Genomic DNA, 22,350 nt, shown 5'->3' on the forward strand with positions numbered 1-22,350 from the left:
CTTTTTATGGATTGTCTTTACTGTTTTAATCAATGTTTTCCTGTTTTAATTTTGCATTTCATAAGTTTGGCATATTAAAATTGAAAAATATACATAAATATATACACAAGAAAGCATGTTTTAGACAAATAATTTGAACAATCCAATCCCCAGCAAATCAAAAACTATTCTTTGCAAGTGGATCTAAACAGACAAATTAGATCCATAAAGACAAATTAGTTCAATCTTTGTATATCTCAACCATCCCCAATGTGAAGGTACAGTCCAGTAACTGTTACTGAGAATTAGCATTGAACCTCTCTGAAAGAATGCAAAAAAAAAAAGTTAGAAACTGACGATTTAGAGAGTGTAGTAAGTTAGTTTGTGCACCTTTTCTTAACCCTAATTATTTATGTCATTTTCTTTCAAAGAAACTCAGATGAGGAGTAACTTTTATTGCCGTTATTTCAATATCTCATCCTTTTTCTGTTGCTGTGAGAATGCCACAATTAACCTGGGTGTTTTTGCAGTGTAGCTGATGCGGTGTGGAAATGTCATCTCATTAACAGCTGGCTTGGAGACCGGAATCTTCTCCTTTTCTACATAAGATGAGAGGATACTGCAGCAGGGCACAGCCGTCATCCTACCCGTAATTAGACAATCCCCTGCTGTTTGCTGCGATGCTTATTGGTTTAAGGCAGGCTATTAATATTCCTTAATCATGGCATTATTTTTAGTAGCTTTTAAACCAAGAGTAATGTAAAACAGGTCCAACGATTAGGATGAACTATTCAGTAATGAATGAAGGAGAACAGATGGCATGAAAATGTGACGGGAAATATGTACAAGAAAGAACCCTCTTTATATATAGGGGTTCTTTTCAGCCTTTACAGATTTAGTAGCAACTTAAGTGGACGGATCCAAATTTAAGGAAGTTCCTGCAGCCATTATTCATATTTATTTACTCATCCATCATAGATGAAATAGTGAACTATAAAGGCAGCAGGGGTGGGTTCTGGCCAGCTTTACTGCCGGTTCGCTCGTGCACACACTTTGCGCATGCTTAATGTGCACTGTGCATGCATGCACAGTTCAATTAAAGTTGTTCTACGCATGTGCATAATTCAAATGCAAGATGGTGGCGACGACCAGGGAACCAGTTTGGGGGCATGGCAGGCCTGGGTCACTGCCAGTTCCAGCGACCCAGGCAGCCATACCACTGCCAGTTCGTCCAAACCAGGCCAAACCAGTAGGAACCCACCTCTGGAAGGCAATGAAAGAAACCTTCATCTCCAACCAAAGAGGCGTGCACACAAAAAGTTGTTTGCTTCCTGGGAAAGCCAAGTATATAGTATGGCTTCCAACAGAAATAATAGAATAGTATCACTGGTTGATCCCAAAGTTTCCACCCTCCCAGGGGAGAGAATTTTCCCCCCTAATTTTGGCATTAGAAATAATGAAAAAGAAAGACGCCACACGTCCATTTTCTTTAAACTCCAAGTGAGAGTTTTACCAAACTGAATGACATATTTCTATAAAAATATGTGATATTAAATGGAAATTTTAGGGAATAAGTCCAGGGGAAAAAAAATAAAACAAGTTAACCTGGCTGTTTATCTATATAAATTTAAGTTTACTTGTGAAGAAAGAGGGTAAGCCAAAACCAACAAATTACATGCAGACTTTCAGATAAAATTAGCGGTGTAAATATGATTTAGCTCATTTCATTTTATTTGATTGTGTTTTACCTTTCAGATCCAAAAAAAGGTTGTCCCTTGAAAATCGAAATCAAATTTTTTACAGGATTATCTCTTGCTATTTTTGCAAAACTTAGACAAATGAAAGCTGGCTTCCTTTCATAGATTTTTATTTCTTCCATTCAGTCATGTATGATTCTAAGCGACTGGAAAAGTCCTTGCAGGTTTCTTGCTAAGGTTTTTCAGAAATGGTTTGACATTGCTTCCCTCCCAGATCTAAGAGAATGACTGGCTGAAATTCATCCAGCTGGCTTTGGGTTTCAGGCAGGACTAGAACTCACAGTCGCTGGTTTTTAGCCTGATGCTTTAACCACAACAGCAAACTGACTATACTGTATGTAGATGTTGTGGGAAGCCCCCATCCCTCCTAGGATAATGAAATATTTTGGGAAATATTTAAAAAGGCAGAATATTATATTTCCCTAAAGGAGAAATGGAGAAACATGCTCTTAAAGACAGAAGGCAGACTCAGTTTTTCTTAATTAGCCCCCCAGCAGATATTTTGTGCCCATTAAAAAAGATTGGGCAAGGCTATTCAGAAACAAAAGACCTTCACCTCCAGTGATGGGATTACAAATGTACAATCACGCAAATTGCAAGAACATGACATGACAATTCAGGACATAATAGGATTAGCCCACTACAGAGGTAGGTTCCTATCCGTTCGGACCAGTTCGGATGAGTAGGTAGTAGCTCGGCTTGCCACCCCCCCAAACTGGTTCTATCGGCAGCAGCATAGTCACCGCTATCTTGTTTTATGCTTCTGCGCATGCGCACAAGCTTTTTTTTTTACTACTGCAAATGCACGCATAGCACGCATCAAGCATGTGCGCACGCCTGAAGTGGATCCCTGAGCAAACCAGCAGTAGCAGAAGCTGGAACTCACCCCTGGCCCTCTACCATTTAGCCGAAGACCCAGAGTTCACTACATTGCACAATCTCTTAAGGGCATTTCAGACATTGCACAACCCCATTAGCAGCATCTCTGAAACTTATAATAATCCATGTACTCATCAAACTAATTGTTCAGCTGACACCAAACTGCACACTGTCTTTGTGTGATTCTGTTTACCAATAAACGGACCCTCTTTCCAATCAGCCTCCAGCCTCCATTTTATTTCCAGCATCTTTCTCCCAGCTTGGAACTGAACCAGATGGATTTTCCTTCCAACAATGTGGAATGACATAATAGCAAAACACCTACAATTTCAATTGTAAGAAACATGGACAAGCATTCAAATATTTATTACGTTTTAACTTTTTGAATACTTTGAAACAGAGGTGGGTTGCTCCCGGTTCAGCCCGGAACAGGCGAACCAGTAGTGACAGTGGCGGGAGGCTCTACCCACTCGCCCAGATGCTTGTGCACTTGCACAGAAGCTTCTGCGCATGTGCAGAAGCTTTGCGCGTGTGCAAGCACAAGCGAACCGGTAGTGCCAGGATTTGCAAGCCACCTCTGCTTCTAAATATATGTTATAAAACAGGTAACTGGCTCAAACTAGTCCAGCTTTATGAAAGAAAGAGTTAAATGGGGAAAGGAATAGAAGATCAAATGCAGATTGTCTCTTTGAGTATACCCAATTTCTCAGATATTGTAGATGGCACTATTAGGTTAAATGTGTTTTATGCCCTCTCTGGACTTTTGAATTTGAGCTTGTATTCTGATTGGTTGTCAGACTCCCATGGGGCCATGCAGGGGCAAAGCTGTAGGTTGTCCTGAGTCCCAAGCTTGGTTGACTCTTGCTGGATGATAATGTAATGAAAGGGCTTTGGGATTCCTATTATGGTTCTGCCTGAAGGAGGTAGATATTTGTTATGTAGAATAGACTGGCCCAGTGCTTAATGGCCCATGGACAAGTGGGGGGGGGGTGACTTTCTTCCTCTCTTTTAGGAAGAATATTCTGCCCTTTTAATATTTCCTAAAATATTTCATTTTTCTAGGAGAGGGGTGGTTACTAACTTCCTATACTTGAATCTAGTTATTTGTACTGTTAGTAAGAACTCTGCATTGCTGTGTTCATGGTGCATTTGTTTGTTTCCTTGACTATTCATGATATTCCCAGGAGTCTTCTCCAAACAAAAATCAAAAGCCTCATACATTTCTATTTCATCTTCAAAATCTACTCTAAACTTTTGCCTATAAAACTGCATGCATTTTGAACGTAATGTGCAGCAGGAGCAACAATTACAAAGATAAATACATTACTGTATTTTGTGATATACCCATACATCCACACAAACATTTATACACAATTCTTTGATGCTAAAGCAGCAGAGTACATCCAACAAACAACTGACTAAATAATATGGTTTTCACTGGTTTATTAAATCTTCGCAGAGAGGATGCAACTCATTGCTCTGAGATCAGAGTGTTGCAAAGCACAGGATTCACTACACAGGAGAGCTGTCCTTGGGTCCATATGCCCTTGATCAGTTGCAAGGAAAGGACCTTAAGCCTTCACTCCACATGAGCACTCACAGCCCAGACAATTACCACTTGAAGAGAGAGTTTTGGTGTCTTGGAGCTGTATTGTGTAGCTTTTATAATTCAATTGTGTTGCTGTTATTTATTGTTTTGTTTGTTTTTGTTCTGTTGGTTTTAATCCTGTTTGGCTCCCAGAGTTGCAATTGCAAGATGAACTGTTACATTTTATACCAATTGTAGCTTTTTGGATTGTATGAAAAGGCAGCCCTTTGTTGAAATAACTAATGTATTTGTTTGTTTTATTTAAAACATATTTCTAAATACAATACCAGGACAGATTCTTGTAAAATATTTAAATCACATGGGAATACTGACGTTAATAACTCTGAGATTAATGGTAGACCACAGTCTTAGTTCTGTGGATGGTAATGCTGGAACTGTAGCAAAGTTGAGACGATGAAAGGGAGAAAGAACGATTGTCTTTTGCTAATGGAGATGAATGACGCAGCATGTTTACTAATAAAGTAAAATCTATAATAATCAATATCATGTGGCAAAATCCATCTGGTAAATAGGCGGCCAACATTTTAGCTATGGCATAGCATACAGCATATTGTAAAAACAGCATCTGCTGATACTTACAGTCAAGTCATACATACAAAGAGAAAGAGCAAAAGAAAACCCCACAAAACTTTGAGGCAATCAATTTAACCACTTATTGATAAAAAAATTTCCCTGGCAGAGTTCTTCATCCAAGTAAAAATAAAAAATTAGTATAGGCTGTCACCAGTCAACATGAACCTCCTGAAACTCATGGGGGAAAAGTGTTTTTCCCCAAGTCTGGTAAGAGTTTACAGTTAGTTTCCATTCCATGAGTGTCAAACTTGATCGCGTCACGTGGTGTCACATGATGTTTTGCGACTTTTTTGCCTTTGCGGAGGCGGGGTGGGCATGGCCTGCGAGTGATGCATCTGGCCCATGGGCCGCCAGTTTGACACCCCTGCTGATGGAAAGACTAAATACCTGTGTTTTGGGAGCTATTGGGAGTGGGTTTCATTTGAAGACAAATGCATGTGCCTGAAATATGTTTGTACGTTTTTAAAAATCTAGTTTGGAATATATTATATTGTGCACTAATTGATTTTGTCAATTAGTTCACGATATACTCTTCTTTTTTTAAAACCCTTCTTTCCTAAATGTTCTTCATTCATTCCAAACTGCTATGATGTTTTGGAATGCTTAGGAGCATTTTAATCACTTAGGTCAGAGTGGTCAAACTCGTGGCCTGCAGGCCAGATGATTCAAGCACTGGCTACGCCCATGGCCGGTTTAGCGAAGAGGCAAAAAGTCCTGATACGTCATATGACAGCACCGTGAGTTTGACACCCCTGACTTAGGTGATCCCATCCACAGTAGAAATTTAATAACAATGCAGCTTCTCTAGAGAAAGGAAAATAAAATTTACTTTTGTCTTTTTGTGGGGTGCCTACAATTGGATCCTGGATGCCAGTGCCTGGAATGCCTGGATGAGCTTAATCATGTGAAAATAAACAGGGAAGAAAGGACAAAGTAATAAATGCACTTAGGATTGGAAGTGAACAGATAGATAAAAGTATATCAGTGCAGGCTTTGAGCCCCAAAGATCCCCCATACTTGATATATAATCTATCTATGGCATAAGGTAGATGGCAACATTACTACAACTTTTAAATATATTATTTTTCCACCAGGAAAATGGCAATCAAAAGAAGAAGCAATTCAAGGAAACACTTATAGGTTACTATTTAATGTACTTCATACAGACTAAGCATCTGTAAATCTATGAACATTCACAAATAGCCCTCAACTTACAATCATTTGTTTAAGGACCATTTGAATTTACAACGGCAGTGAAAAAAAGTGATTTATGACCATTTTTTAGGCTTATGACCGTTTCAGCATCCTGATGGTCACGCTATCAAAAGTCAAATACTTGGCAATGATGATTGCAGTCTCCCAAGATTATGTGGTCCCCTTTTGCGATTTTTCTGACAAGCAAAGTCAATGAGGAAAGCAGATTCTCTCAACACTCACGTTATTAACTTAACAACTGCAGTGATTCCCTTAACAACTGTGGCAAGAAAGGTCATAGAATGGGGCAATAATAATAATAATAATAATAATAATAATAATAATAATAATAATAATAATAATAATAATAATAATAATAATAATAATAATAATAATAAAAACCTTTTATTTCTAGACCGCACCCTTTCCTAGGCAGGACTCGGGGCGGTGTACAGTCATGTTAAAACCATATACAAATACATAGACATGAACGTAGACGTAGACGTAGACATAGACGTAGACTATACTCACTTAACAACTGTCTTGTTTAGCCACACAAAATTTGGGTTCAATTGTGGTTGTAAGTCAAGGGCTTTCATAGCATTAATTCCATAGCAGAACCTTGGAACCTAATTCCATAGCGGATCCTACAGCAGGGGGCCCCAACCACCGAGCCAGGCCCCACTACTGGGCTGCTGCCTATTCAGAACTGGGCCAAGTGGTGGGCGATTGTGTGCGCATGCACAAAGCTCCCCTTGCATGAGTGGCAGTTGCTTGCACTTGCACGTTAAGCTTCTCTTGTGCGAGCAATGAGCGTGTGCACCCACTGCTTACACAAATGGAGCAGCATGCACTTGTGCATGCTCAACTGCCACTCACAGAGTACTATCCCCTCTCGTCTTCCCGCCAGGCCACCAAGCCCAGAAAAGTTGGGTGCCTCTGCCCTACAGAATTCCCTGAGGAGCTAGAACCAGAGAAGACAATCTGTTTGGTAGCATCCTAGTGGTGACAAATGAATGTGGATTAAAAATGGCGTATTGGGCAAAACGAAAGCTTTCTATTTGGTTTAGATGAAGTAGATGAAATCTGACAGTACACGGATATGGTGTGTATAGCTCTGCGACTATCTTTTTTTAATGCACGATCCCTTGACACCGGGAGAACACAAACTGCATCTCTCTGAGGCCAATAAATCCTTTCCCTTAATCAACTATGATCAGTGTGGAAAAAATGATAACAATTCACCATTACAATGATTCTTAAATGTTTAACTGAAGTTCTATCAGGAAACCCAGAGAATTCCTCTGTAACAAGTAAATTGTTGGTCCAAATAGTTTAGTGAACTCTACTCTGACTGACAGTAGCTTTTCAATATACAAAGCACTTTTTAACAGGAACTCCTTTAGCAGGATCTGACCTTGATATTTTCTTTATACAAAGCATTTTTTAAAGCTTTGAGACCAGTAACGATGATCACAAGTTGTTTCTTATGGAATCCTATTTGCTATTCTTTCTCAATGGAAATTGCCTGATTACTTCCCGAGAATCTGCAGGGTTCCCTGAAACACATCATGCAGACTGGTGGTTTGCCTCCACCCCACCCCAAAATCCGATCAATGAATAAGCTTTTCAGTTATCTCAGAACCTGTGACATGATATTTATCAACAGACAGCCTGGCTCCCTAGTAAAAGCTTCCTCTACAAAACAATGACATTTCCTTGAAAGTCCATATCAATTGGTGGTTTCTCCTTCCTGGCCTCCTAGAGCCGAAAAGGAGAAGGTCATTTTATGTTGATGTTTGAAATCCGTGTTGTGACCCACCAGCTGCCAGTGGAGCTGGCAGCAGACTCAGACAATGAGGAGGTTGGGGAGGAGCCCGGGCCAGTTCTGGAGTCCGGGGAAGGCTCTGATGGATGCTCTGTGTCGGACGCAGAGTTAGAGTCAGGGCTATCCGGCATTTCCCAGCCACCGAAAAGGCAGCTACCTTTGGAGGCTGAGATAAGTGGGGAGGAAAAACAGCTGGGGCCTGATCCAAAAGGGAGTGGTGATCGTAGGAGACAACAGTTCAGATTTCTGAAAATTTGGCTCATTGTGTTTCGCACCTCAGAGACTGCTTGCCAGAACTTAATTTGCAGCCTTTTGGCTGGGAGCTCAGGGCCTGGCAATTATGGCAAGTTACTGATAAGGTCTGTTACTGCAGTTAACTTTTTGGAGGACATAGGGGTTTTTCGGAACAAGGAGTCTGTTTCTTGTTTCTGCTAAGGCTGGGCCAGACCAATCAGTGTGGAGATAGCAGCAGGAGCTGATTGCCTTCTCTTCTCTCTTGATCATTTCTTCCTTGAACAATATGAAATCCTGCATTGCTTGGACAATATGCCATCAATTCAGTAAATTAAGGATGTTTACACTATGCTATCTTATTGCGGTGGATTATTTTGCTCTGGGTCAATGAGAGCCAAGAGATCTCATCCTCAGGTCAATCACCAGCTCCATCGCTGCCCTCAGTATCAAAAATAACTAAAAAGACTTTGTCCCAGCCAACTTATTAAAACAGCTTATTTGCTAATTAAAGATTTTGAAGGAAATCCAAGAGTCCATCTCCTTACTTCAAACAGTAACTATACAGATATAACACCACACTTAAACAGATACAAGACAAAATTGCCAATCTAAAAGATCAGATAAAAGCCCAGGAGATGATGATGATGATGCAGCCTAGTCATTGCATTTTGAAATAATCACTTTAGTCTCCCGCAGTCTCAGCTAAGCAGAAACAACCTGAGTGACAGTGAGAATATTCCTCTTCAAACTCGCTTGACAGAATTTATGGTTGTTTTTTTTTTACACACCTTTCTCTGCCTACTGATTTCTTAACTGAAACTGAACATAGGAAGAAAATCGCCATTACACATAGATCAGGGTCTCAAAGAGTGTTCGTTTTCTACTCATTACTCCAACAGATGTGATTTTTGCATAAAATTAATTATTAAATCTAGTGAGGGATCCTAAAAAAGAATAAAATATCCTTCTACCAAGTTTCATTAAGGAAATTGCTGCGGAGCAGCAGAGCAGATGTGGGTTTTAATAATAATAATAATAATAAATATTTATTTCTTAGCCACACCCTCTCCCGAAGGACTCAGGGCGGCGTACAACAAAACATAGGAAATAAATATATAGACAAACATACATATAACAAAAACATATACCAGGACATATACAAGGAGGAGGTGAACTGATAGATAAAAACAAGTAAAAACACAATGTTTAAAAACCCCTAAATAAATTGAATGCAATTAAAATACCCCAAATAAAAAACCCGTCAGGAGCGATATAGTTTTGCCGGTTCACCCCAGATTGGGCAAACTGGTAGTGGTGGTGGCAGGAGGTTCCGCCCAGAACTGCATGCGCAGAAGTGTCGCATCAGCATGCACGAGCGAAGTGGTCGTAAAATAAATCGAAACCCACCACCGCAACAGAGATAGAAGGCTTGGCTCATATTTTATTTAATTGTTGCCTTAATAAGAGGGTGAGAGACAGGTACCTTGGTCTATATACTAAGCAAATGACCCATTTGGATCCCCATATCAAAACAACTTACCTTATATGCGGCCAGAATCTGACAATAACATTTAACACAGCACAATACTTGAGCAAAATGGTTTGGTTGAGATCGGCAAATATGGGACTGATTGGGGTAGAATGTAGGGGTGACACCGAAATATAATTTTATAATATTCTATTTATCTATTATTAAATTATTGTATTTTATTCCAATTCCATTTTAAATTGTTTTTATCAGATTTTAGTAATAATTTTTGTCTTGAACTCTGCACTTTGATATGGCCCAAGGGCTAATCAATAAAGTAAACTATTATTAACCATTAAGGAAATTGCAAGCAAGAGAACTGATTTTCTCAAGGCATGGAATCTTGCTAAAGCTTCATTATTCTTAGTGTTTTATATAACACTGATTGTCAGCAATAGGACAAAGATGCAAAACCATAAATGTTTACATCAGGGCTGATCAGAGGTGGCATTCTACTGGTTCAGACCGGATCGCCCAAACTAGGGCCCAACTCTATGGCATCCCATTTAGGTCATTTTTTCGCCAAAAGCTCATGCGTCGAAGGATCACATTTGCAAACCACTAGGGAAGGTATGTGTATACCATCCCTGGGGCTGATCAACTTTTTCCAGCCCCGCCCCACTCCCCAAGAATATTTTATTGACTTACTTTTGCTTTGCATAAGTTGTGTGGATTTGCTCCATGTAGGTATAATGTCATCAGGAAGAGCAAAACAGTTCCCCACCCCCCAATCTGGAGTCTAGAAGAATAAATACAACATAGCCTATTAAGCTTCATGGAGGCTTCATGCACTTTTGGGAGTGGGATGAGAAAGAGCCCTCCCAAAAAAATCATATAATGGGAAATCAGGGAAGCGTGCAAAATTATCTGGAGTTGTTTTGGTGGCCCCAAAATGGAGGCAAAAGGTTTCCATGTGGCTGATGGAAAACATGTTGCCTTCTCCTAATTTAGGAAGAACTTTAAATGATCTTTGTGATGTCTTCTGCTCCCAAACTGGCTATTTTGAAGAAGGAATGACATGGCAAAACCTAAAAATATAATCACTCAGAAATATTTTAAAGCCAAACAGGCAAAGAGATAACTTTTTTCTTTTTCTTTCATTTTGCTCCTTGTTTGTCATCCGGAACATCCTGGACACATTGGTTTCCAATATTGTCAAGGTTGGCCTTACAGATCATTTTATTTATGCTGTCTTCCTCAGTTCTACTGATTCATTTCTCTTTTCAAAAGCTTGAAATTCTTTTTTAATTTCCTTTGCCTCTCATCTTGGGAAAGATGGCATGACTCCAAATATTTTTATAGCAAATGGTATACAGACTCTTGCCTTGGGCAAGAGGTTGGAATAGAAGACCTCCAAGGTCCCTTCCAGCCATATGGATCAATGGTGGGATTCAAAAAAATTTACTACTGGTTCTGTGGGTGTGGCTTGGTGGGCATGACTTGGTGAGCGTGGCAATGAAAGGTTACTGCCAAATCTCCATTTCCTCCCCACCCCAGCGGAAGGTTACTGCAAAATCCCAATTTCCTCCCGATCAACTGGGACTCAGGAGGGAGAGAATAGATAGGGGTGGGGCCAGTCAGAGATGGTATTTACTGGTTCTCTGAACTACTCAAAATTGCTGCTACCAGTTCTCCAGAACTGGCCAGAGCCTGCTGAATACCACCTCTGCTATGGATTCTATGATTCTCTCCCTCAAGTGCTCTGAGCAATTCATTTGGCTCCATTGTATTCATATAAACAGAGGGGACTAAAGCAGTCCAATTTTCTTTGCTACCAGGGTTTATGCTGCCTATGGATATTCAGGAATGTTTGGAAGAACAATGGACATTTTTTAGAACATCCAGTACTGTTATTACTACAGTATTTCCAAGGAAACAAGGACTGAGATGCTCTACCTTTTAATGTTTTTTTTTTTCATTTTGTGAGGAATGTCACATGATTCCTTTTTCCTATTTTTAGTTTCTTAAACATACCCACAGAGTTAAAGCATTGAAAGAAAAGGGCAGGCTAATAAAATAGGTGCATTTTGTTACAGTTCCACATTAAGCTCGCATCGATAAAAGCTGCTTGAAATTAAGCAGCTCAGGCCTTAGCAATCTCTTAGGAATAATGTGTAAACCAATGGCATAAAGCTATGTCAACATTCGGTTGGTTTACATTTTCTTGGCATGTCATAAAACACAAAGGCTGTGCTAAGAATGTTTTTATTCTACGGTCAATCCATCTATCACTCATTTGTAGGCCTGGTGTTAGTCCCAGCTATATGTAACACCACACACATACAATCTGCCCCCCTCTGTACATCATATTGTAGATCTTTAAAACACATACCTGGCTGGCAGACAGACAAAGGGATGGTTTACTGTGGTGTGGTGTGTTACAGCCTTCATTTTCTAGGCTAGTGACGGAAAGTACTGTTAGCTGGTCACTGAACTTACTATGATTCAGAATGTGGAACCGGATAAAAGTGTTGAAATGACTCCATGTAGCAGCTCAATTTCTCTCTATAATGTTTGTAGCAGTGAGTCTGTTTGGGGCATAGGTATGTGTCCATCTGTCTGGTTATCATCTATGTATCAATCTATCTATTATCTTAAACTGGACAGACCTTAAATTTAGGTGACCTGCTAGGAAGCTGCGGCATCATAATGCACATCCACAGAACGTTTGGAGATGTTCTCTATATGTTTACCGTGACAGACAGAAGAGATAAATAGCATAATAATGTACTCTCAACTGCTGGGGGAAAAATATATTAGCTCGAAGTTGATAGCTGTGAGCAAACTGCTTTCTCTCAACCTGAGCTTCCTAGGTGGTAGCAAAATGGAAATATTGTACACATGGGCAAAAATACAGACATTTAGGGGGAGGGAAAGAGGAAAAGAAAGGAAAATATAGTATTAAAAGATGTTATTTCTATAGATACAGCCTGAAAACTTATAAATATCCTCTTGGGGCGAAATTTGCAGTCAGACCACGATCAAGGTATGGGTGCTTAGGGTTGAAACTAGTGGACCAGTCCTGGGAAAATCCATCCAGCAAATACTATGCTCCATGGACATGTACATCAGTAGTCACCAATTGGTGGTCCTTTGACCACTGGTGGTCCACGAGAAAATTTTGGTGGTCCACAGAAAAAATATTTGCATTTTTTAATATTGTATTAAATACTATTTATTGTTTAAAAATTCATAATAGTGGTCCGCAGTATTTAAAATTATGAATTTAGTGGTCCCTGAGGTCTGAAAGGTTGGTGAACCCTGATGTAGATAACAGCTGATGTAGATAACAGCTGATGTAGATAACAGCTGATGTAGATAACAGCTGAACTGGAGTGGATTTCAGCCTAATCTAACAAGAAAAGTAGTCTATTGGGCAGAGCCATCTGCAGGAGGAGGAGCTAAAACAGATGGCGGCTGCAAACAAAGCTCCATCCCTTCTGCTGCACATGAAAAGGGGTGGGTCTTTGTTTGCAAGTTTTTGGTTGCCATTTTGATTTTGTAAACATGCACACACACACACACACACACACACACCATGTGGATGTTCATTGTCTCTTTTGTAAGCATGTTAGTGATGCAGCAAAAGGGAAGAAAATGCATTTGGATGCTTCCACGTGTAAAACAATTAAAGAACTGTAAGTCTGGCTGCATGTTGTTTTATGTGACTACATTGATGGGGAAATGCAGATTTCTGTTTTATTATTAAGAATTTTGATAGACATTTATCCTTGTTTTTTAAAGCATTCGCAATCTATTGATTTTGACACAGCTGGTATTATGGGCATTACACACTTTTTTTGTTTCTTAAAAGTTCCAATCACTCAGATTGCATCAGACTCCAGTTCAAAAATATTTTTTTTAAAAAAATATTTTCTTTAAAAAAATAATAATTTGTAGGCTTTGATTCCAGCAAGAATCAGACATTCTGAGTTTTATCCCTTTCCTAATAATTACCTACAAATAATTATAACTTCTTCAAATTATTAAACCATGTACAAATCTGATATGCATTAAGGGACAGTTCTGGACAAATATCAGCCAAACAAATAGCATTTGTCCAAAGATCTTTTCAGTTTTATTTTTAAAAAAGAATACTTTTGTACTTAACTGGCATAATGTTTGCTTAGTGTAGCCATTCCCGCTTTGTTTCTTAGTTCATTTTAGCTATTTAATTACAGCACTTCTATGTTCTTTGCCTAGAAAAGTAAATTCTTTTTGTTCTTGTTCTTTCCTCCCCCCCCCCTTATTCAATCCAAAACTGTAAGGATTCCCCTTTCAGAGAACCCATTTGTATTTGAATTTTGCCCAAGGATAACCTTAGCCAAATATTTTCAGCACTTTTGTAATTAAATAGCTGAAATGAACAAGGACAAGAAAAGGACAATGTCTGAGTTCACACAATATGCTAAGTAAAAATAAACAAAAGTGACCAGCTTCATACAAAACAGTAAGCCAAAACCAACCAACTCTTATTAAGTTTTAGTGCAATTTGTGATTGCAGCCATAAAGTAACCTTTGTCTACCCCAAAAAAAAAAATCCATTTATTTTCGGAGATATTTTAATGGATACCATAAAATATATTTTTCAGTTCTCCATAGAATTATAACATGGACCATTGTACATTCCCAGCCCCTAAACTTTTCACATGTCTTGTCTGTGAGTTGGATGTTGGCAGGAATGGCTTCAGAGATATCAGCAGGATCCTGTCCTGGTTCAGTTCCTAAGCTTCTAAAGCAAGATCTAAGCTTCTTGATGGATGTTTTCCTCTTTGTATCCCTGGATTACAATGTTTCTGGTGTTCCAGCACATAGTTGAAGTCAGAAAGAAAATAAACAGAGAGCGAGAGAATGCTGTCAGCTACCATAGAATTAGCCACTTAAGGAGAAAGTAACAGCAATTCCTGGAATTGTTCCTGAGCTGGCCTAACTCTTTGTTCCTTGTCTTTCTATATTCATTCCCCCACCTTCTGTTTCTTCAGAGTATAAACCTCTGGCTTGTACACTTCTGAGCTTTGCATTGTGTTTTTGGAATTTCAGCTGAAATTCTATGCACAATTGAATTTACTTCTAGAGAATTGTACTACAAATATGTAATAATCCCCAGGTCCAAATTCCAAGATACCTATTCCAATAACCTATTTTTAAAGCCCACAATGCCACAGAAGTAGACATGATGGTTCTCCCAAACATTTCTCTTGCATTTCAATTTATTTTCCTACTTCCTACCATTTTAACTTATTTTCCTACTTATCATGAAGGGCTTTGATTAGCAATAGACAGGGGGAACAGAAAATCCCTCTGCTCTGAGTAAAGTAGGAGGTTAACTATTTTCCTCCAAACCAGCACCCTAAAATTTGGACTAGGAATTCTAAGATTTGCAGTCCCTACAGTTGTGATGAGCACCTGGTTGGGAAGCTCTGATCCTTTTTCCTGTTAATGTTTGATAAATGACTAAACAGATGTTTGCAGGCCCTTTTCTGATAACCGCAATGTGGAAAAATAGCAAAGGAAAAAGATAGAATTGCAATGCAGACAAAAGAGCATTGTTATTATCATCATCTATGATGGGAATGTACTGAAGTTAAACTCACCGGCACACCACTGTGCATTTGTGCACTGATTTCAGACTTATCTTAAGCATTTGCCCCCTCTTTAAAGCAGTGCAATCTGATTCAGGGGAAAACACCATCTGCTGCTGCCAACACTTATTTGCTGATGTTTTCATTAAGCTGCAAATCAGTGGCTGGTTAAACAGCATCAGTTTGTCATTGACCTCTGCTAAATGCATAATTAGAACAAGTCTCAAGATACTAACCAGACAATTACTTTAGCTGCCCCCTGGCCTTGCAGGTATCCAGTGGGACTCTTCTGCCTTCTCCCTTTAAAACTGTAGATGCATCGCGTGAAGTTGGTTCCACACTCTTCCAGATCTTCTGTTTTTATAACTGTAATCAGTTAATACTGGAAACCAGAGGTGGGTTCCTACTGGTTTGGACTGGTTCAGCTGAACTGGTAGTAACTTGGTCACCTGGGTAGCTGGAACCAGCAGTGACCCAGGCCTGCCATGCCTCTGAACTGGTTCTCTCAGCGGTGCCATAGGCACTGCCATTTTGTTTTTGCCTTCTGTGCATGTGCAGAGCAATTTTTGTTGCACTGTGCGTGCATGCAAAGCACACGTGCAGCGCGTGCCTGAGTGAAGTAGCAGTAGCAGCAGCCGGAACCCACTCCTGCTGGAAACCCTCTTATACTCTTCCTTGTTTCAGTAGCAAACATTTTCCATTAGGGTTGAGGGAAGGGTGAATTTCATTGGAATATATGAAAAAAAATGGTCCTAAAACTGCCAACAAATTTATGTTTAACAACAGATCGAGACAGAGATAGGCAGATATTTATTTACTTACTTACTTGTTTATTTATTTGTTTATTTATTTGTTTGTTTAGTCAAACATATACGAGATAACAGGTATAAGTATAAACATGGACATGAACACAGGAATGGGTAAGAATAAATGGGAACAGTAGGACAGGAACCAGAGGTGGGTTGCTAATTATTTTACTACTGGTTCGGGCGCACTCTTGTGCGCGTTCCCGTGCATGTGCAAGCTTTTGCACATGCACAGAAGCATCCAGGTGGGTGGGCAGAGCCTCCTGCCACCGCTACTACAGGTTCAGCTGATCTGGACCAAACCGGCAGGAGCCTATCTCTGACAGGGACGGTAAGCATGCTGGTGAGCTTATGCACGCCCCCTTACAGTCCTTGCAGATCTTTAGAAAGAGTGAATTTCACCTTTTGTGTAGCTAATTCCTGAGCAATAGCTTTGTAATCGCGCCAATTCTGAATATTAGCCCTAGGGTTTGTATTATTGCTGAAGAAGCTGCCTATTGAGCTGGATAGCCTATAGGAGAATAGGCTAGCATTATGTCTCCATGAACAGCCTGGATTCACAAGATGCCTGTTATTTCAATCTTTCTGTAATGTTTTCTCCATTTAAAAGAAAGAGGCCAGAAAGTAAGTAATGTCTTATTAAGCAAGGTGTTGACCACTTACTTGAACAGTAAGGAATTTCCAGAGAAAAATGAGAGCCTCTTTTAGCAATTTAATTCTCCCACCCCACAAACAAACTTGTTAGTTCTGATTTTTAAAACAAAGGATTCCTCTGTAATTAATCCATCACAAGAAGTCCATCTGAAGTTACTGTTGACGTAGAAGTATATTTTCAGGCATCATTTAGGCTGTAAATTCTTCCATATCCTGTCACATTCGTTTGCTAACACTTTCAGAGTAACAATGGAACAAATGAAGTAGTGTGCTGTTCCCAGCCAGACCTTCAGCTCATCTTCGCTGTATCTCAACAAGCCTTGTCAACACTCTATAGAAACCAGCCAAAGCTTATTCATGGCAGCTGGAATAGATGGCTGCTTAACATAGACAAGAACTTCTACAACTAATTCTAAAAAGAAAAAAAGGGGTGGGTCCGTTTGTTTTGTTCGTGTAATAGCCCCTCTCATCCAGCAAAACCCTCTTCTTAATTATTCCTATATAATTGTTTCATTCAAGGGTGGGCTGCTACAGGTTCGCCCAGGTTTGTAGCTAACATTATGGCTGGTTCAGAGAACCTCCAAACCCCTGCCCACCCCACCTTTCCCACCCCACCCCACCTTCCCACCCCTCCCTACCCCTCCACTCCCAAGCATCTCTAGGGGCCCATTTTGGATGTGAGGTAAGTGCAGGGCCCATGCGGAGGCTTGGGGAGAGGGAAAAATGGGCCACCCGGAAGTTCCAGAAGGCTGGAAACAGGCCCATTTCCGGGCTCCAGAGGGCCTCTGGAGCTCAGGGGATGCAGTTTTTGCCCTCCCAGAGGCTGGAGGAAAGCCTCTGGAGCCTGGGAAAGGTGAAAACGGCCCTCACCCCCCACCGTGGTGCAGGAGGCCGACTAGGCCATGTCCACCATGGCCACACACACCCAGCACCCGGGCAGAGAACCTGTTGCTGAAATTTTTGAAGCTCACCCCTGATTTCATTGCTTCATTCAATTATTCCTATATAATTGTATACCTGTCCTAGAGGTGTACACTTATAATTAGTGATGACACCCCCCCCCCCAAAAAAAACCTCTCCAGAGCTTTCTAAAAGTTGTTACTAAATAGTTACTTTTATTGTGATGGTGAAAACCAGTCTGAAGCAGTGGTTAAGGTATCAAGCAAGAAAACTGGGAGACCATGAGTTCCCACCTGAAGCACAAAGCAAGGTGGATGGCCTTGAGCCAGTCCCTCTCTCTCGGCCCTAGGAAGAAGGTAATGGCAAATCACTTTTGTAAAACTTTGCCAAGAAAACTGCAGGGACTTGTTCAGGCAGTCTCTGAGAATCAGACATGATTGAACATGATTGACTACACTTGTGCTGCACCTAAGTTAAAATCAAAGTGGCTGGGAACATTTCCCCTTCACTTGGGAAGATAATACTATTTACTTAGCTGTTGTGGCCCAGCAGGAGCCGTTGCAGCTGCCACCAGACTCCGAGAGTGAGGGTCCCTATGAGTCGGCTCTGGAGAATGAGGAAGATCTTGGGCAGGGTTCTGACGAGCAGGGATCGGAGAGTCTGGTCGGCCACCAGGAGGCGCCTGAGGCATGGAGCAGCGGTGAGAGCCAAAGGAGGGGGGCTCCTGATGCCATGCCTTGGAGTAGTGGGGAGGAGTCACGGGACAGTGAATCAGAGATCAGCAGGGAGTTCTTGGATGCTCGTTATCGCCGCGCCCACAGACGCAGGGAGCGAGGGCGCAGTTATCGGCGGTAAGGGCTCTCAGCTGCTGATAAGTAGACTCCCCTTCAGGCTATAAAAGGGTTGACTGAGCATACGCCCTTTGCAGCAGTCAACAAAGAAATCCTGCAAGAAGTTTGGTCTTGGAAACGTAGCAGGCTGGATAGCTGCTTTCATGTCTTGTGTTTGTGAGCCTTGTCGTGGTGGTTTACTGCCAAGGATCTGTCTGTCTGTGTAATAAACCCTGTTAAAATAGTATTGTTCCGGAGCGTGTTCTGTGTGGGCAAAGGAAGAAGGGGAGTCAGAACACTTAGCTAATCAAGCTAATACAGATAAAACTTAGCTTATGCCCTTTCTTGAAAAAGATAAGATTAACTAGATTACAGGGGTGTCAAACTGGCGGCCTGTGGGCCGGATGCATCATGTGTGGGCCACGCTCACCCCAGCAACCCAAAGTGGGAAAATGTTATGATATGTCATGTGACGGCAATGTGACATCACAAGTTTGACAACCGTGGAATAGAACTATGCATTCATGTTTGTGTTTTCTCACCCTGGAAAAACAAGGAATTCTTGCACAAGTAAATCCAGAGGACTCCATTAATTATCAGTTTAAAATTACTTAAACGTTGATCATTTTAAAACGCATGCGCTTCTTTTTTATATCTGCTTTCTATTTTGAAAGTTGGTAGAACTAAATTTATTCACATTGTCAAGTGTAGTTTGTTTCTTGGCAGTCAGATAGGATGCAAGTTTACAATTTCCCTGCATGTAGTTGCCCAACTCCTGGCAGCTGAATCTGAAGGGCAGACTTCAAATATTAAAGTAGGACGTAAAGTGAGATTTGGACATTAAGAGTGAACTTACTGGGTCAGGCTGGACAGCCTCTCGGGGACCCTTTACTTCTATATTAAAAAGCCACATAGGCAGAGTTGCAGCTTGCAAAAGAACAGGAAGTGAGTGCCTAACCGCAGAGTTCAATAGTTCTCACAAAACCACAAGGTTTAGCTAAAGTTCGCTTAGAGACACATAGTCAGTACCTGTGACCCAAGACAAAAAGAAAAGTAAGACCCTATCTACTTTCCTCAAGGTAACCAATAAAAAGTGAAGTTAAACATTTCCATGTACGTTGCTCTTAGAAAGGTATAAAGCTTACTGTCTTTTCTATAGGTTTTTGTCCAGATGTTAGAAATCGTTATTTCTTTCTGGACCTTTTGGCCAAAATAAAGCTTATCTTGATCTCGCAGTCCTCTCTCTTGATTTTCTGCAACAATATAGCCAGATGTCATACAAACATGAAAACATGCTATCACTGTGCTTAGTAAATATCACTCTAAAATATATGAAACTTGGTAAAGAAAGGGGGAAAAGATTGAATGTTTGACCTTCTTATTACAAACCTGTGTTCACTGTGATTTACTTCCAGTAAATGTTATGACTTGAATAGAAATGATATATAACTTTTCTGCAGCAAAAATATTATTAAATTATGTTTTTTTCCCTATTATCCCACAGAATCAGACAAGGATGTTTCTTGGTAAGTCTTGGTCACAGAAATATTAGCAGATGCTGATAATATATAGTGTAAAAACCAGGATATTAAATTTTCATTCTGACTAATGCTATAATGATTTCCAATCAATTGAATTGACTGAACATCCAATCAATTGAATTGTGTCTCTCTGTTGTGGTGGGTCATTAGCTTAATTTTTTGTTATATAATAAGCAAAGATAATTCAGACATTTGCACAAATGTTAATGTTTATTATATTTAAATAACTGGTGTTTCACTTTTACAGCTTCTGTGGTTAAAACTCACTAGTATATTAAGATTTAGTTTTTATAAATGAAGAAATGAAACTGGTTAAAATTAAAAACATACTTAGGAAGGTCCTTTGGTGGAAAAAGTATACATTGATGGCCAAGAAAGAAAGAAAAAGTTAAGAAGTTGAAACTTTATAAGTTCCTCTAAGGAAAACAGCAGTGAGTTTCCTTCTTTTACTTTCTTTTACCATAAAGTAGTCCAATTAACAAATGATAACATCTGGGTTTAAGAAGGCAAATCAAGTAAAATAAATTAATGTTTAATTAACATGTTTGAGTAGTTCTTGGAACAAGAATTTTCAGTATCATGGATGGTTTTTCATGGTTGGGAACAGAATACATTTATTTCATTCTACAATAACTTTAGAAAAGCTATACAAATAATTCAAAGATAAAAATAAATAAAAATTGGAGATGTTATTGTGTCATGAGAGTGAAAGGTCAGGATCAGCTGGGGTTTGTAAGAAATGCTGAAACATTGCAAACAAAAGCCAAAGAAGCAGTAAGTCTATTGCAAGGAAACAGGTGAATTTGTAATAAGAGATAGCAAGAAGGCAGAATGTCTTCTCTCGTATCTTTTGTTTACCATCTCAGAAATGAAACAAAGCCCTACTTGGCCATCAGGGTGTCACAAGTGGAAGGGGAAAACTGCAACTCAGGACACACAAGAAGATGGTAAAAGAGCACTTAGCTAATTTAAGGGTCAGATGAATTACAACAAGGATGCTGAGAGAGCTAATGGAGCTGATTGAAGAGCTAACACAGTAAATCTTTAAGGATTCTTGGAGAACTCATGAAGTCCCACAAGAGTGGAGGAGTCAAGTAGTTTTATCTTAGGAAAAGGAAGGAGAAATTACAGACCTATCATCTTATCTACCAACAAGTTAAAAAATGGCATGAGCAAATTTCTGCACTGCACTACATTCAGCAATGCATTCCATTTTTGTTTATTTATTTTCTTGTTCTTCTCATAGCTTCTTTTGCATTCTGTCCTTGTTTATTTTTTCCGTTCAATTCTAGGGCCAACCAGTTCTTCCTTTTTTATCCCACTCTAAGAGCTTTTTTTATTATTGAAGAAAGTTAGCACCTACCTCTCTTCTATTACCATATTTTTCGGAGTATAAGACACACCTTTCTCCCAAAAAACAGGGTGAAAATCTGGGTGCCACTTATACACTGAATGCAGCATTTTTGGCCTCCTAAAACCCCGTCCCATCCCAAAAATGGATGTGCAGGGGGTTTGGAAGGCCTACAAAGTGATCCTGAGGACTGGGGAGGACAAAAATGAGCAAAAAATGGGGCAGTTTTTGCTCGGTTTTGCCCCCTCCCCCACAGCCCTCAGGAGCACTCTATAAGCTATGCATGCCCTTTTTGGCAAAAACGGGCCTGTTTTTGTGAAAAAGGGGGCCATTTTTGCTTGTTTTCACCCCCCCAGCCCCCAGGACCACTTTGCAGGCCTTTCAAACTCTCTGCATGCCCCATTTTTCACAAAAAATGAGGCATGCAGAGGGTTTGGGAGGTCTGCAGAGTGCAAAAACTTTTTTTTAATTTACCTCTTCAAAATCTTGGTGGGTCTTATACTCCAAAAATTACGGTAATATTCTAGCAAATATTTAAAAGGTGGTATATTAAGATAAGAAACAGAAGTGCAGCTTCCTGCCCCCAGCAGATATTTGGTGCCCATTGATGACTGGGTCAGCCTACCTACAAAACAAAAGAACTTCTGCTCCAGGCTGATGGAATTAAGACATGACCCTCAGGACATAATAGGATTAGCCCTCTACCCATCTAGCAACAGAGTTCACCACATAGCACCTGGGAATATTACATCAACCAGAAGTGTTCAACCAGACTTATTATCTCAGACAAACTCCTAGGATTTGCACATGCCCCCTTCAGCAACCAATAGAATACCTGCCCTTGCCATAGGAACAGGAAGCTCAAGTTCAAAGCCCAAGAGAGGGTATAAATAACACGGACTCTCCATGTGTTCAGATGCACCAGAACCACGTGCTTAATGGTTCTGTTCCATTAAGCCAGCTTTCCAAGCAGCCTCCATGTTTCCAGTGTGCTTCTCCCCACTTGGAACTGAACTCAGGTGTACATTTCTTCCAAAACTATGCTCACTTTTCATGGGCCAAAGAAGAACAGACTTCAGAAAAAGAAGATTAAGCATAAAAAGTA

Source organism: Natrix helvetica, assembly GCF_964273705.1.
Source record: "Natrix helvetica genome assembly, chromosome: 1".
NCBI classification, from domain to species: Eukaryota; Metazoa; Chordata; class Lepidosauria; order Squamata; family Natricidae; genus Natrix; species Natrix helvetica.